The sequence below is a fragment of the Cnephaeus nilssonii genome (assembly GCF_951640355.1).
Source record: "Cnephaeus nilssonii genome assembly, chromosome: 15".
In the NCBI taxonomy this organism is placed as follows: domain Eukaryota; kingdom Metazoa; phylum Chordata; class Mammalia; order Chiroptera; family Vespertilionidae; genus Cnephaeus; species Cnephaeus nilssonii.
This window is the reverse complement of record NC_137086.1, coordinates 6,928,225-6,944,434: the sequence shown is the minus strand read 5'-3', so window position 1 is coordinate 6,944,434 and position 16,210 is coordinate 6,928,225.

Sequence of the window (16,210 nt, the reverse complement as noted above, 5' to 3'; positions counted from 1 at the left end):
GAATCCCGATACAGGAAGAAGGATGCTGGGAAACGAATAGAAGTCCTCAGTCCCAGTTCTGGTTCTGCCACCTCCTCTGAGTCCCCGGGTCTATTAATTGATCCTTTGAGTTTATTCCTCGCATCTGAGGATCATATGGAATAAGGAATGTGAAAGGAAGGGCATGGGAAGGCTTACCGTATTGTTCAGATGAAAACGACTCTTCCCATTGCTTTGGCTACTAAGAATGATCATTTGGAGGCTAAAAGGGGTGCCTCAGAGCAAGGCTCAGCCTGTCCTGCCCAATTTCACTCTACACTGGAATTGGTGTTTCTATTTTGAGATGGAGACAAGCTTATAAACTCTCGTTCATGAGCCAGCATGGCCTTCTTCCAGGCGAGTGTGTTCTCCTCTGGGCTTTAGGCTGTACCAGGACTTTTTAAAGCAGACAGGGCCCTCTGATGGGGGCGCTTGGTCTGGGGGCATGGACAGGAGTGATTTTGAAACCACTCACCTCTGACCCTCATGCCTGGTGGGCAGCTCACCACTCAGCTGGCTTGCTGGATTTCCTAGCGCTAGCTGGGGATGACCCTGGGTAGGCCATGGCCGCCTCTAACGTAGTGGGAATGAGTGTGTGTGACACGTGCATGGGTAGAATCACTATTGTCTGGAGGATGGAGTTTCACACATTGCTTAGATTATGACTTTTGGGGACTGACTTAAAAATTGATGGGGATCCGCCAAAGCCGGTTTGGCTCAGTGGATAGAGCGTCGGCCTGTGGACTGAAAGGTCCCAGGTTCGATTCCAGTCAAGGGCATATACCTTGGTTGCGGGCACATCCCCAGTAGGGGGTGTGCAGGAGGCGGCTGATGGGTGTTTCTCTCTCATCGATGTTTCTAACTCTCTATCCCTCTCCCTTCCTCTCTGTAAAATATCAATAAAATATATTTTAAAAAAAAATTGATGGGGATCCAATTAAGGGGCTCCAGAGGGAGGGGCAGCTGTGGAGGAGCAGACAAGACAGGGGTACTGAATTGTTTCCTGAATATATCTGTCCATGACTGTGACCCCGACAAGGCGAAGACTTTTCTGCCTGACGTTCGGCCAATGCCAACAATAAAATGTTTAAAGGAGATAAAAGCACAAGACCAATGATAAAAGATAGACATTTTAGAAATTAAAGGCTAAAAGCATCAAGTGAGTAGAAGGAGGAAAGACTTTAAATTCAGAACAATAAATGAAATGTTGAAATAGTTATAATAGCATTATTAATGATTATACAAAGATAAGAGATAAAAGAGGTTTGATAGTTAAAAAAAATAGCTTAGAAGTTACAAAAAAAAGAAGTAAAGAAATATTAAGAGCTTCAGACAAACAACCTAAAAAGTAGCTAAAGAGCTGAGGGGCACAAAAAGAAAGAAAATGGAACGTTAGAAAGTAAAAGTTTAGCTAGAAAGTAAAACATGTAAGCAACATTCAAAAGCCACGTTGTACTCTCACGATTAAAAATAAAGTGACCTAGAAGTCAGTGAAAAAGAGGCAAAGTATAAACTTTTTTAAAAAAATATATTTTATTGATTTTTTACAGAGAGGAAGAGAGAGGGATAGAGAGTTAGAAACATCGATGAGAGAGAAACATCGATCAGCTGCCTCCTGCACAACCCCCACTGGGGATGTGCCCGCAACCAAGGTACATTCCCTTGACCGGAATTGAACCTGGGACCTTTCAGTCCGCAGGCCGATGCTCTATCCACTGAGCCAAACTGGTTTTGGCACAAAGTATAAACTTTTTAAAAAAGTGACAAATGCTGCAAGTGGAAAAAATAAAAGTGACAAACCAATTTAGATGTCTAAAGCCCTGCTCCCGCGGCGATGCCTTCCGTTTCCACGGCGTCCTGGGCACTCATCCTCTGGACAGTCCAGCACCTTGTCCCAGGGGCTCTCACGTAAGATTTCTTTGGGAACTGGGGGATGAAGGAGCACTGGCCCACCCCCACCCCATTTTTGATGTAGAGATTTCTAATTTCCTTAAGCTTCTGTAAAAACACATCATGGGTATGAGTTTCATCGAAGATTGCCCCCCAACACCTAGTGTACCGAAATCCGGGGCCCACTGGAGGTGGGGGGTAGAGAGACACGGTGAACTTAGCCCCCAGATGCAGAAGGGCAAGGGCGTCCTAGCAATCTTCGGCTCCGGAGGCCCTGTTTCGGCCAGGCATCAGAGCTAGACAACCTACAGAGAAGGGTCTCGTTTAGTCTCCACAACATGATGAGATGGGTTCTACCAACACTCCAGGTTTACAGGGAAGAGAGTTAGCTAGTCGGTTAGATAGTCTATCTGTGGTCCCCAGCTGACCAGTGTGAGAGCTGGCACTGCTGTCCAGCCCTCGGACCCAGAGCCCATGTTAACCATGCTCCGACCACCTCCTGTCTGTCTGCAGTGCCACCAGGGGCCCAGCATCTGCCCCGTCCCGTCCCCCCAAAGAGCGAGACAACTTTCTCTGAAAGCAGCAGTTCGAGTTGCTGTTTCTCTTTCATCGTCGGCTCTGAGTGGACAGTGACACGTGCACTTGTCCAAGGCCATTAGGATGAATCCATTGGTGATGACATGCTGACAAGTTGCCCAGTGCCTGTGGCATCTGCAGGCTGGGGTGGGGGGAGCGGTTGGGGACTCTAAACTCCAGGAGGGCAGGGGCATATTTTCCCGGCTTCTCCCTGGGTCACCCGGAGCTTGGCGCCTCACAGAGCCAGCCTCTCAGTAAATTACAAGGTGACCTGATTCTGCATCTTGTAATTCGGTCCAAGGGACAAGTCAAAGACAGTGCTGGTGGCATAAAGAGGGGTCGATCCCATTCCCTCCTTTCCTGCTGTGTTCGACTGCCCCTTGCAGAGCGCAGGAAGGAAGTCTGTGTTGGGACTTCTGCATCCTATGGGGTGAGTTCTTTAGAGGGGTCGCATTCGCAGAGCAAAGGGGCACGGGACACCCCTCTTGGTGTGTGGTATGGGGGCTCCTGAACAGCACGGTTGCCCAGAACCTTCCGCCGTCCGGGCCTTCTCTTGGGAGAGTCACTCCTTTGGTTAAGGTCCTGTTTCCAGCACATAGTGAGTAACCAGCAAACATGTGCTTGGGAAGGAAACTCGCCCAGGCCTCTGACCCTGGACTATGGGGTGGCTCATGATACCGACAACAGGACCCCGATTCTTGGGAAACAAGACGAGAGCGTGGAGGTGGACGCGAGGGAGGAGAGACCCTGTGGTGCAGGAGGCGTGGGGGTGTCATTGCCCGTCTGCTGTGGGGGTGGCGTGGGCAACGGCATGTCCCGAGGACGGCAGGGCTGTACTTTGTTTACCTCTGCGTTCTCCAGCATCTGGCTCAGGGCCTGACGTGGAAAGGGCTCTCTGCCTATAGAACCAACAAGGAAACAGGCTTGTCCTAGATTCTGGCATCAGAGGGAGTGGCCATTGATCACCAGGAGAGCCTGGGTCCGAAATGAGACAGCAGAGCAGGCGCTGACCGAGAGCAGGCGGAGTGCCTGTGCCGGGCGGAGTGGGGGATGCAGACACAGAGCGGGCCCTCCCCACCCGTAGGGACCTTTCCAGGCAGCTGGGGGGAGACATGTTACATGGTAAACAAGGAGCATGGTTTAAAAGTATGTGTTTTGACATCCCCAGTAATGGGACAAATAGATATCAGATGCTCCCTGATACGATGCGCGGAGAAGGACCCATCATCACTTCTGTGGTATGCCGGCCAACAATGCACAGCCTGAATCCAATCAGGGGGAGCTTCAGAGGGGCCCCAACTTGGTCGCCTTCAAAAATGTCAAGGTCGTGGCAGCATGTGATCCTGGATGGGGCCTGGAAAAGGAACAGGAAAGAAACCCACTCGGTTTCTGCAGCCACCAAACTCGGTGCGAAAGATGCTGCGGGGAGAATGAGCCCAATGTGAGTGTGGTCTGCAGATTAGATAATGGACTTTCTCATTTTAATGATTTCCAGGATGTCCTTGCTTCAAGGAAATACACAGAGATTTTGGGGCACAGAGGGTCCTCACATCTGCAACTTGCTCTCGGTGGCTTTAGAAAAACATCAGCGTGTGTGAGTATGTATGTGTGTGAGTATGTATACATATATACATATATACATATATACATATATACATATATATACTGTATACACACACTCACACACACACACACACACACACACACATATATATATATATATATATATATAGAGAGAGAGAGAGAGAGAGAGAGAGAGGGAGGGGGGAGAAGAAGGGGGGGAGAGAGGGAGAGAGAGAGAGAGAGAGAGAGGAGAGAGAGAAAGAGAGAGAGAGAGAGAGAGAGAGAGAGAGAGAGAGAGGGAGAGAGAGGGAGAGAATGGTCAAGCAAATGTGCTAAAGTGTTAACATTTGGGGAATCTAAGTGAATAATATGTAGGAATTCTTTGTATGACTTTTGCAACTTTTCTCTACGTCTGAAATCGTTTCAAAATAGTTTAAAATTGTACATCTGTGTGCGTATGTGTGCATATCCCAGCATGCATAGGGTCAAGGACACGGGCTCCACAGCCAGGGACCTGGGTCCGCATCCTGGCCGCACCCCTTGTGAGCTGCACCACGTTTTACTTAAGCAACCTGAGCCTGCATAGCACGGGAGGTAACTGGTGCCGACCTTGGTTGGTGGTGAGGATTAAGTGGGTTAAAACCTGCGACACGTTTAGAACAGCACAAGCACATGGCAAGTGTGGAATAAATGCCAGCTCTTCTTATGTAATGTAGAGCCGTATATAATGACAGTAGTTATTTAGTTTCAAGGCATGGAGTATACATACATTTGTAGACCCGCCATCTATAGGAACAATTTAGTGTTTAAAAATAATTTACATATTTTATTATTACAACAGTCCTATAAAGAATAATAATAGCAAGAAATATTGCCCCTATTGTATAGATCTGTAAATTGAGGCCAAGAAAAGGCAGGAAACTTACCTAAAGCCCACCCCCCCCCCCGCCCACATCCCACAGCTGATAATTGCCAGGTGACTGATAACTGATAATCGTCCAGATAATGGACCCTAGAGGACATGCTTTCTGCAGGTGCCTCCGGATCACTGTTGCCTGTTTGCTCTCTTTTCTACCCTGTGAGTGGGCATCTCCTGGGGCAAAGTGCGTTCGGGGGCCGCCCGTCATCCTGTGCTTATCCATCGTCAAAGCTGTCATGTGTATGTGGAGGAGCATGCTTCCTCCCAGCGGTTACTGACCAGTTCCTTGAACCAGAGTCCAAGCCAGAGGTGGCCCGTCGCTAATCCGGAGGCCGAAAAGCCGCCCGCGAGGTGCTTTCTTGGAACACAAATCGGAGGAGGCTTCGTCTAAATGTCAGGTGCCCTGCGCTTGTCACAGCCCGCGAGTGGATGAGTTGCAGCCAGCACCTGGGCGTTCTGGAAGCTATAGATTCTATTCGCCTTAAAGCCCCTTGGAATGCGGTCATTACATCTCTTTTAATAAAAGCACAACAAACTAAAAACAAGAAAAGCAACAGGAGTTTTCTGAGAAGCAGCCCTCATCTACACTTCAGAGGACCCAGAAACCGGATTCCTGCCTCTGCGGGCCCTGTGATCGCCAATGGGGCCTCAGCCCGACAGATGTTATTACTATAAACCCATCTCTGGCAGCCGCGTGGAAAGGGAAGCACCTCTCAATTTGTCAGGGATAATAACATCTTCCCTGTATTTGCTCACTGCCTCATCCTTTGCTCAGCTTTGTATTGAATATTTTTATTGATTCTCTCGAGGAGAGCTCAGGGTAAGGGGGATGGGGGTCGAGGCTGCAGTTATCACTGAGTCCAGGATAAAACCAGGGGCTCATGGAGGCTAAACCCACAGCCCACCAGCCAGGACCCCTGGGTGCCGATTCATGCTGCTCACTTCACGGTCTCCCTAACCCTTGCCTTCCTATGTTGAAGGTTATTCTATCTTGCTCCTTATTCATTGCGCGCATGTTTACTGAGCACCGCTCGCTCCTTCCAGCCGGCCTCATCCTGCCATCCTTTCGAGCATTTCTCGGTTGTCTCACCAGCTGTGAGCCTGCAAGTGCTCAAGGGATGTGGAATCCCTCAACCAGTTGCTTGAAAAGCAGGAAAATTGTGAGAACAAATGTGTTGCCAATATGACCACGAAATGCATGATAAAGCCCAATAGATATGGTGCTGAATGTTAACTCTGGTTTACATTTTCTGCACAAAAGTCTTCTCCATGTGCACACTTAACGAAGAGCTGAAAGCACACTCATTCATTCAGTCACAGGGAGCATCGCCTATGGGCCAGGGCCTAAGGTTTTCCCTCCTGCCTCTTCCTCCAGGTGAGAGGGTGCACGTTGTCAGCCAGACTCAGGATGGAGCTTCAAGACTTGAATTCTAGACCTTTCTTCACCAGGACCTTTTAAGATCTGTGAATTGCAAGGAGGCTAATTTAATTCTTGCACTTCCTACCTTATTATGGCAAGAAAACAAAATGAATTTGAAGGTCTTTTGTGGATTGCAGAATATTCCTCAATGTAAGCAGGTATAACAGGGATGATAATGCCAAAGAAGACAGGGGTTGTTTCTGAGAGCCCCTACTACTGTCATGCTCCCTATGTCCTGTGCAGATGAGAATACATTCGATAAATAGGATAGTAAATGGCCTATGTATAAATATGAGAATGAATGAACAAAAAGGAATTGTAAGCTACCCTTTTCCAGTATTTTTATCAAATCAAGAACTTAATTCCCAGAAACATTAGCAGGAACCAAAATGACATATCTGTATGTTCCTATAGCTAATCTATAGAAAGCCTTGCACTCCTACACATCCTTTAACCAGTTAACTGCCACGTGTCCAAAACAGAAACCATCCTTGCGTCTATAGACGCTTATGGCCTACAAAGGGTTAAAAGTCAGCTCAGCTGTCATCAACTCTAGAAAGCCTTCTTGGACTCACCAGTCCTCCTCAGCCAGGCTGGATACAATGGCTCTTCTCTGCTGCCAGAATACAGGGGCTAATTTCTACTGCATGCATCACGTTATGCTCACCTGTGCTCTGCCTGCCTACACTCTGTCCTATTCCTCTTCGCATCCTGCATGTCCAGGGCAATTCCTGGCACGCTCTTTTTGCCTTTGGAAATATTTCCCGAGTGAATGGCCAAACATTTACCAGTTCAAACCAGGCTTGGCTTGTAAACACGAGGATTGAGGTCAGGGAAATGTGGTTCACTTTTTGCTATAAAGTGCTTACATATTACACACAAAAACACAGTGCTTCATGGTTTTTTTTTTTCAACCTCTTATGTGATTATCCCCACCAAAGCCCCAGGGGCTGGAAAGGACTATAATGGCCTTGGGAGTTTTGAGCAGTTTAATATTTTCTTTACATCCAAGTTGGCCTGTTTTCATTGTGAAAGAGATGCCTGACTTCACGTAGGCAGGAAGAATCAGAAGATGGCCCTCTCTCCCCAGAAAGTCTTCAAAAGCCCAGCCTGGCCTTTTGGGGCTCTACCAGTATATGGAACATAAGGAGGCAGTAGGATATGGGCAAAGTTGTCCATTTTTTAAAAGATTAAACGTGATATAGTACTGGAACTGAGCATGGGCGATTGGGGCCCTGGGTATTATGCTTTCCCTTGCTACAGGGGATGGAAAGAATATTGTTTCTCCTTAAAATGATTTATTTAAATGGGTAGGCTAGAATTCTACTTAAAACCCAGTGTCTGAATGCACCTGTTTGAGCCAGCTTCTTGTTCTCCCAGGTATTTAGGCATTGAATTTTCCCCATTAGGGAAGTGATTGACACCGTGGTCCTTACAATAACACATGATTATAACTCTGCAAATGGCAATTACATTCAATGGAAACCAGATGTTGCACGGAATTTGACTCTCTGGGTTTCTTGGTGAAGTAGATGAATTTGTAAAGTAGAAAACCACAATCATTACTCAGATGGACTGTACATGAATTAATGACATAATATCTAAATCATATATGGTTGAAAATAATGATTAACTTAAACTATCAAGATAAGCTAATGAAAAACAGACTCTTCAAAAATTAGGGATATGTTTTCTTCAATATATACTTGATCAGTATGCTAATAGCAAAACCAGACTTGTTTTCATGTCTCTGCAGCCCCAAATAAGAATATATTTAAAAGGAAACTCTTTGCAATGGTTAACATTAAGGAGAAAGTGAACAACCTATGATAGTTTTTCTTGGCGGGCGAATTTTTAGAGTGTCTGAAATCAATCTTTAAAAAATATATTGTTGTTAAGGACAGTTAGCAGTGTTTTATGCTGAATTACACAGGATAGTTCATTTTTAAGGACACATTTGACATGCAAAGTACCAACTTCATATGCCTGTGCAAAGTATAAACTCTCAAATGCAACTTTTTTTTCTGTTCCCATCTGTCTCCAGAGACTGCATGCAAATGTGTGTGTACACGCATGTGCACGCACATACATGCGCACGCGCGCGCACACACACACCCACACACACACACACACCACACCAATGATGCCTCAGGCCAGGAAGACAAATCAGCATTACATTGAACCCGGCACTGTCCCTTGAAAATCTCAGCCTTCAGCTAGCAACCTCCTAAGTGGTTAAGTTTGCAAACCTTGGCCCATCATTTCCACTGTCATGAATTCTCCATGACATCATCACTGTAAAATTAGGAACTCTCTTTCTTTTCCTGCAGATGTGAAAGTTTGACATTGCATTCCATGGTCCCGTGCCACATTTCATCAGCGTTTTTCCTTTGCTTTCTCCAAAGCCCGTGGCCGCATGTGGCGTGTAGATTGCCAGTGCTGTTTGGGATCTCATATCAAATGCTGCTACCTAATCCCAGGCGGCCTTTCCCAAGCCCACACCTGCAGCTCATTGAATCCTCCTGGAGTACAAAGGGCTGATTTACAGCACGAAGGGTCCAGGCACTGGCTGCAGCTGGGGCTCCAGCAGGAAAAGGAAGTTGTTCATCTTCTTGTGTGCATTTCATTAACAATAGTGTACCCGATATGTAGCTTATAGAATAATTTCAAATCACTGACACAGAGCATTATGGCATTTGGCACTGCTAGGAAAAATACTTGGGGATGGGCAAATTACACCTGAGCGTGAGGTTGCCAGGCGACCCTCTGGAACTGGGCTCACTGATTTATACCAGGTGGGTTGACCTTGCGATACTTTCTGATTCCTGGGGCATTTTCCCATTCCTCATTTCGTTCCCTTTGTCTTTGAAGCAGCCTGGGGTAGAATCGGAATCTCCTTAGCTTTCTGTTCTTTCCATGTATCAGTAACCAAGAGCTCAGAGGAACCTGAGCCCAGCCTGGTGTTTGGAGACCAACCACCTGAGGATATGTCTGTGTCCCAGGTGAGCTGGGAGTGCCACAGCCAAAGGTGACAAATAGGGTGTCCCTTTCTCCTTTGAGTTTCAATGGCCCCAGAAATGAGGGAGTCCCAGTCAGACACTAGAGCCTAGAGCTGGCTCGTCAGGGGTCGAGGGAATAAAAGGACAGGAGAGTCTTGTTCTGTCTCCATGGTGATTGTGTCATCATGGTGGACATGCCATGAGGGTGGTGATGCGTGCAGATGAAGAAAGAGACAAGGAAGTGACAGGCAGGGAGATGACTGCACTCTGGCCAAGCTTCCCACCGCCCGCAGGCAGCCTGGGGCCTGTCCCCTGTGGGGCAGCATGGCCTCCAGCTCCAGCATCTCACCTATTCACCAAGCCCGGCCAGTGTGGCTCAGTGATTGAGCATTGACCTATGAACCAGGAAGTCGCGGTTGGATTCCTGGTCAGGGCACATGCCCAGGTGGTGGGCTCCATCCCCAGTGTGGGGTGTGCAGAAGGCAGCTGATCAATGATTCTCGTCATTGATGTTTCTATCTCATCATTGATATTTCTATCTCTCTCCCTTCCTCTCTGAAATCAATAAAAATATATTTTAGAAAAGAGAAGGTTCCAGGTGCTCTGCCTTCCTAGATCTTTCCGGGGAGTAGCCTGCAGATTCCCGGGGAAGGATTTTTTAAGGAAGTAGAAAGCCTTGGAACCTCAAAATAAAAAACCGCTCCCAGAGCAAAGGCTCTCTGGGTTTGGGGCCAAGTCTGCCTGGGGAGGCCAGCAGCTGGTGCAGAATTAAAACGCAAGGGCTTCTCATTAGGTTATCGCAGGCATTTCAACTTCGACCGGTTTATGAAGGAAAACAAAATCAATAAAAATCGCCGTCCTCGAGGGAAAGGAAGCAGGGGAGGAAAAGCAAATTTCTTTTCACTTTGTAATGGTAAACAAACTGGGCTCCGAGCAGTATCTGATGTGGCCGCGCGGAGCCTGGTTTCCAGTTTCTCTTGATGTGTCAAATGTATCCCGTATGTGAATCGGGCTTTAAAAATACTTTTACTCCGTGGGTTCGGGAAATCCATGAGCTTTTATGATTCTTTCCTTGCTTCACATAATTTCTGATTTCAAAAGAGACTCTGGGTATTCCTTAAAGATGTGTATATAGTATGCATTTTAAAAACTAACAATTCTTCCCTGGGCTCCTCAACCATTGTTGTGGGAGTGGTGGGTTGTTGTGGTTTTTGTTTTTTTGTAGCCACCCCACTCCCAAACCTCTTCTTTCTTTCTTTTTTTTTGAAAACATAATACTAATGATTACGGGGCTTACACATAAATTGAAGCCGGATTTATAAAATGCAATATAAAAATCCTTGGGAAGGAAGATAAATATAACAAGCTAGGAAACCGCCTTAGCCTCGTCCAGCGTTGGAGTGACTACAAAAGGGGAAATTAACGACCAGGATGTGTGATGTTGCCCAGGTTAGGGGCTCTGGCTCCCAGGCCAGCTGCCTTAAGACAAGCTGTCCTGCACTCCTTGATTTCTCTGAAATACAAATCTAATTGCAGATTGGAACATGTCCATTCGCTTAGTCTGTAAAAATAATTTTCCCTGAATATTTACCCAAAGCGCATTATTGCTTATACAGTTGTGAAAAGCATTTAGCACTTTATAATCCCGTATTTGCTCCTATGTGGGCCTGGGAGTGTACTCTCCTTACAAAATTCACAAATGCCTAGAAGGCTAACAATTTTTACAAAGTGTTCCTCGTGGAAAACATCTGGAAGTTTTCCAGAATGGCATTCCAGATGTTATAGTTTTAGCAGTCACCAAAGTGCGCTGCACACCGTGTGTGTGAGTGTGCATGTGTGTGTGTGTGCATGTGTGTGCGTGCGTTTTTCCTGGTTCTACATACTACATTACTTATCCATCCCTGCTCTCTTTGCTCTACCTCTGGAACATTTTAGGTTTGAATTGTTTAATATTCCACTGCTGGGCAACTCTGCTTGCTGGGCAATTACACATCTGTAAGGAGGGGGTGATGGGGTAGACTACTGTAACCAAATAGGCGGTGAGAAGGGCCTTTTAGTTGGTGTTTTTCAATTCATTTTTTCTCTCTGATGGGTTAGAAAGAAGAATAAACACTGGGGGAGAGAGCCCTGGATGCATCGGCTGTATCAGGAGGGCCATCCTCCCCCAATTTATAGTTTGCAGAGAAGAGAGCATCCTCAAGCCCTCCTCCCCCCCTCCCACCAGCTGCAGGGTCAGGAGATGAGCTGAGGTGAGACAGTTCTGCTTTCAAACTGCTAAGTGCTGCTCGGCTCCCAGGCCAGCTGCCTTAAGACACGGGGCCCTGCATTCTTTGATTTCTCTGAAACACAAATCTTGCCTGGGGAGAAGTTTAGGAAAGCGCCAGATCCAAGTCACTGCTCCTGGCTTTTCTCTTCTCCCTGTCCTCCTTCCCTCTGGCCTTCTGGAGATGGGTCCTTTCTCTAGCAACTGCCCCGGGAGATGTAACAGCCCATAGAAGTTCAGCCAGGAGACTGGCCTCTGTTCTCAGAACCAGCTCCTGGTGAGTCCCGCCTCAGGACAGGTCTCCTCAGGACCAGGGCAGAGGATGGCGACAGGAGGATGGGAGAAGGGCAGATCTGGTCATGGCTAAGGGTTTTCCAGCCACGAGCAATGACTTTCACCACCTGGGGAGACAGGAGAACGGGGTCCCCTCAACAAGCCACCAGACTCATGAAAACCCCCTCTGATCTGAAATATTCTTGAGCATCACTTGTTCTGTGTTGCAAGTTACTTTGTGGGGAGTAGGGCGAGCATACTGGCAAGGAAAACAGCCTACGCAAAGGGCGGGCGGTGGTGAGGAGGTGATGCATGTGGGTAACAGTGGTTGGTCTACCTTAGCTGAAGTGGCCAAGAGGTGGGGAGCAGTGGGAGGACAGGGCCCAAGACCTGTATAAAGGGGTCAGACTGGGGAGCACCAATGCCCTTGTGGGCTTGGGAGAAGGAACTGGGTCTTTGAGGAAATGTCTTCCAAGACAAGGGTTGGAGAGGGCAGTCCTCTTCGTTGACTCTAATTCTGCTCAGCCCACACCCACTGAGCACTCACCCCGAGCAGGATGGAGGGTCTGTGGGTGAGAAGCAGCATGCTGTGCCCGCCTAGCTCCCTGGGGGCCCCCTCAGCTCCTTCAGGCTGGTGGAGAGGCACAGGGCAGAAATGCACCACCACCCCCTGCCCTGAGGCTCTGGTACCTCCTGGGAGTGCTCATCAGGAGGCTGACATGAAAATGGCAAAGGCCCCTTGTTCTCCCCTCGCCAATTCTGGGATAGGTGTCAGCTCTAGTCATTTGCCCCAGGAAATTCCTTAAGGGTCCTGGCATGGCCTTGGGAGAGTCAGAATCAGGTCCCCTTCAATGAAGAGGGTCAGAGAAGGGTCAGAGAAGGACTGGGCCTGCCTGATTTCCCATCAGCTCTTGGGCTCTTGTTCTCACCATTGACCCACAAAGAAGTTGCTCCTCTGGACTGCCCTGGTTCTTGGGTCCTGGGCTTCCTAGTTCAAGTACGTTCCTGCTTTATGTCCGATTACCTTAGGTGGTGGTGACCTTCCTTTTCCCTCCTGGTGCTGCCATAACCAAGAACCTGTTTAGAGCTGGTTCCTGGGTCAGCCCTGACCCCTGGAACACCTGTCACACTGCTGTCAGATCACAGCAGTCGGGTCTTGCTTCAGGGGGTGCAGGCTCTTTCCGGGGGTACCAAGGAAGAACAGACAATGAATACTTAGGGCCAATCCCTCTCTTTGCCTCCACCGCCTTGTTCCCCAGGGGGTGGTTACTGGTGATCTGCTCCAGGAAGGGGGAAGGGCAGTGAGGCACAATGGGAAGAGCCCAGCACCAAGACTGAGATTGTTTCTAGTCCTGGATTCATGATCAACTACATTTTTATTTGTGATATTTAACCTCTCCAGGTCGCAGTTTCCTCGTCTGTAAAATAGGGATAGTGATTCTTGTTTTATAAAATCTTAGTGCTGTGTTTGGTGTATATTACTTGTTAAAAATATTTGTTTCTTCTGCCTCAGGATCATGAGGGGGTCATCATCCATAGTGGAATAAATGTCGTTTATGTCCAGCATAAGTGGCCTATGAGGGTGACCCTTGGATGCATCTCACAGCCCGGCTTCCTCCTTCACAATGGGTTTCTGTCCCTTTGCTCTCCTGGGTCACCTTGGACTCCTCTGACCCTGATCAGCCTCCTCCCAGGGCCATGTCCTCCACTCCTTTTCTGTTCTTGAAACTTGCCTCCATTTCCAGGGCCAATCACTCTCTCCCATGGCATGAACAGGCTAGCAAAGGCTCCCAGGCCAATCTCCATTTCCCCACTGCATTGCTCTCTTGGACGCCATATACTTTTAGTTTAATAATATTACAACTATTGAATATCTTTTCTGTCTCTCACTGTCTTTCTCTGTCATTGTCTCTTTCATTCTCTCTCTCTCTCTCTCTCTCTCTCTCTCTCTCTCTCTCTCTCTCTCTCTCTCTCTCTCCCCCCAACTAGTCAACAAACGAATTTAATTTACCTCATACATATTTTTCAAAACCAAGCCAGTTCTCATAGACTCTCTCCTGGTCTATTTAAATAAAAACCCCTATTATATTTTTTTACCTCTAATTCCGTACCTCTCCAATCTCCCCTCTCCCCTCAGTGAGACCAGAGTGTTGTTGTTGTTTAACTCACATTGGACCATGTCACATCCTAACTCAAAAACCTTCACTATATTCCCATTGTTTCCACATTAAGCTCACATTGCTTAACTTGGCATCTAAGGTACTTAGCATTTAGGTCTTAATCTCTCCAATGTCCTATCCTACTGTTCCTCCCTCTCTTTCCTCTTCCTCTCTCTGTGCTTTGCAGTGACACTGTGCGCCTGTAGTCCTTTGTATATCCCGTGCCTTCGGCTCCCAATGGTTCTTCATCACCCATCCTTTAACACCCATCCTTTAACAGTTACCTCTTTTGCTTAGGCAGAAGGAGAGCTATAGCATCTGTGCATTCATCTGTTGTAGCACTTAACACCTTGTGTTATTGGTTTTCGTCTGCAGCTCCAATGTGTATCACCAGGCTTAGGATGTCGTAGGGCAAGGGATATCCAGTTGAACAAATGAACAGAACCCTGGGAAAGATGGCTGAGCACTCATAAACACTGTGGTCACCAAGGTCAGAGTGCCATGCATTCGTCCACTCCAAGGGCTCAGAAGAAATCTTGAGTGGAAACTCCCAAATCTTCAGTGAAGAGCTGACAGAGATGCTACCTGGGGGGTAAAAAGTTCTTCCCACCCTCTTGGATAAGGTCCAGATTGAACTTTCCATATACAGAATCCTGTTCCTCAGTGATTCAAAAATCTTTTTCATTACAGATGGTTAGTTGACAATAAAAATAAACTGTAAAAGTTGAAAATTATACATAAACATGCTGATATTACTTTAATATTAATATTACCTTGAAGCAAGGTTCAAGGAATTATGACTATACTAGAGGCCCGGTGCACGAAATTCATGCACGAAGGGGGGGTTGTCCCTCAGCCCAGCCTGTACCCTCTCCAATCTGGGACCCCTCGAGGGATGTCCGACTGCCCGTTTAGGCCCGATCCCACCAGGATTGGGCCTAAACGGGCAGTCGGACATCCCTCTCACAATCCAGGACTGCTGGCTCCCAACTGCTTGCCTGCCTGCCTTCCTGATTGCCCCTAACTGCTTCTGCCTGCCAGCCTGATCACCCCCTAACCACTCCGCTGCCAGCCTGTTTGCCCCCAATTTCCCTCCTCTGCCAGCCTGGTCACCCTTAACTGCCCTCCCTTGCAGGCCTGGTCCCTCTCAACTGCCCTCCCTTGCAGGCCTGGTCCCTCTCAACTGCCCTCCCTTGCAGGCCTGGTCCTTCTCAACTGCCCTCCCTTACAGGCTGGGTGCCTCCCAACTGCCCTCTCCTGCTGGCCATCTTGTGGTGGTCATCTTGTGTCCACATGGGGGCAGGATCTTTGACCACATGGGGGCAGCTATATTGTGTGTTGCAGTGATGATCAATCTGCATATTACTTTTTTATTAGGTAGGATAGAGGCCTGGTACAGGGGTTGGGGCCAGCTGGTTTGCCCTGAAGGGTGTCCCTGATCAGGGTGGAGTTCCCTTGGGGCATGGGGTGGCCTGAGCGAGGGGCCTGTGGTGGTTTGCAGGCCGGCCACGCCCCCTGGCAACCCAAGCGGAGGCCCTGGTATCTGGAATTTATTTTCCTTCTATAATTGAAACTTTGTAGCCTGGAGTGGAGCCAAGCCTGGGGCTCCCTCCGCAGCCGGCAGCCATTTCTGTTGGGGTTATAATTGAAACTTTGTAGCCTTAAGCGGGTGAGCCCGGCCAGGGTGTGCAGAAAGCTTTGCTTCCCCTGTTGCTGGGGACAACCCTGGCCTGCTCTCTCAAGCTCCGTTCTGCCGCCATTTCTGTTTGAATTTGTTTACCTTCTATAATTGAAACTTTGTAGCTTGAGTGGAGGCTTAGGCCTGGCAAGGGCAGACAGAAAGCTTGGCTTCCTCTGTTACCTAGGAAACCTTGCTCTCTGTGGCTGTAGCCATCTTGGTTGGGTTAATTTGCATACTCACTCTGATTGGGTGGTGGGTGTGGCTTGTGGGCGTGGCTTGTGGGTGTGTCGGAGGTATGGTCAATTTGCATATTTGTCTATTATTAGGTAGGATGTCCCTTGTGTCTATTTTGTTTCATTTAGGCAGTTTCAAGAATTTTAATGACAAAATTGAATTCCACTCCTGTACATTTCTTCTGAATTAAAAGAGCTAGTATGCTAATATGACAG